Here is a 1,371-nt window from a genome sequence, read left to right as displayed (position 1 = left end):
AATGAGGTGCAACTCCTTCTCCTGGCCCCAAGCATCACCCTGGACAGTGGCACCCTCACCACCTCTGCCCTGCACAAGGGCAAAGCTACTGCCTGCTGTGGCAGCCCCAACTGGGAAGGACAGAAAAGCCCAAAGGGGTGACCCCCCCCCCAATCAATCAGAACAACAGGGAGGGCACCTTCGGGCCTCTTTTGATAAAGAATCACAGCCTCCTAACTACCCAAGGAGTAGAAATTAACTGGCTCTCGCGTTCTGTCCCGGGGGAGCCCTGGAGGCCTGCCCTCTGCCCTATATAGGCCGCCCACTCTCTCGCGACTGCCTTCCCCTCAGGGCCCTCCACTTTCTCGGCTGACTGCCCGGCTCTACTCAGAACCGCACAACAGAGCTCCTGCACAGGGCAGCTGGGCCCCAGGTCTCTGTCCTACCTTTCATCATAGCTCTTCCTGGCAGTCAGATGCTCTGGCCACCACTGGTAGAGGGGACCCAGGCACCTGACACTGCAGGGCCAGGGTGGCATGAGAGCAAGGTCGCAGGACAGCTGGAGTTGCTGCGGCCTGCTCTTGACCCTGGCCACAGGGGAGAGACGTCCAAACAGTGTAACTCAAAGGTCCCCATCATGCACCAACTAAATATCATTGGGCTATACTGGCATCAAACTGTGTCACTTTATCAACCAGATTCACTCTGAAAATATGCTCCACCTGCCACAGAGGGGACCCAGCGCAGTGCCCAGGCAGAGCGAGAGGCAAACAGTCCACCCGTCATACCGCATGCCCTCTGGCCAGTGCCTCCCAGGAAGGAGCCCCAACACAATGACCCCAGCCCTAGCAGCTGTGTGACTCTGGTCAGTTTTTTTTCAAACTTAAAAAAAAATATTTTGTAGTTGTAGGTGGACACAATCTTTATTTATTTTAACGCAGTGCTGAGGATCAAACCCAGTGCCTCACAGTGAGAGGAAGTGTTCTACTGCTGAGCCCCAGCCCCTCGACACGGCTCTGGACTTTGGATTGCTCCCATGGCACCAGGTCACGGGCACCTCACCTGCACAGGCCTAAGCCGTGCCTGGCACAGGCAGGTGTACTGCAAGCCCACCAGCTTCCTCCCAGCACTGCTGAGCCATGGGCTGCAGGAAGCAGGGGCCGTGGGGCGGGCGACCCAGGGCATCCTGGAGGTAGGGCTGTGGGGCCACCCGCCCTAGAGTGCTGCAGTGCCCACAGCCACCTTCCCTGTGAGTTCTCTTACTCAAGAATAGAGCCCAGAGCACCCTCACCCAGAGCCACACCGCTACTGGAGACTAGTGGAGACCACGAGCAACACATCCTCACTGCAAGTCCCCAGGACATACTGTGGGAAAGTAAGTGACAGACCAAC

Source organism: Marmota monax, unplaced genomic scaffold (genome assembly GCF_021218885.2).
Source record: "Marmota monax isolate L192 unplaced genomic scaffold, Marmota_monax_Labrador192_F-V1.1 WCK01_AAM20220418_F8-fsc00009, whole genome shotgun sequence".
Classification (NCBI taxonomy): Eukaryota; Metazoa; Chordata; class Mammalia; order Rodentia; family Sciuridae; genus Marmota; species Marmota monax.
This window is presented reverse-complemented; position numbering follows the sequence as displayed.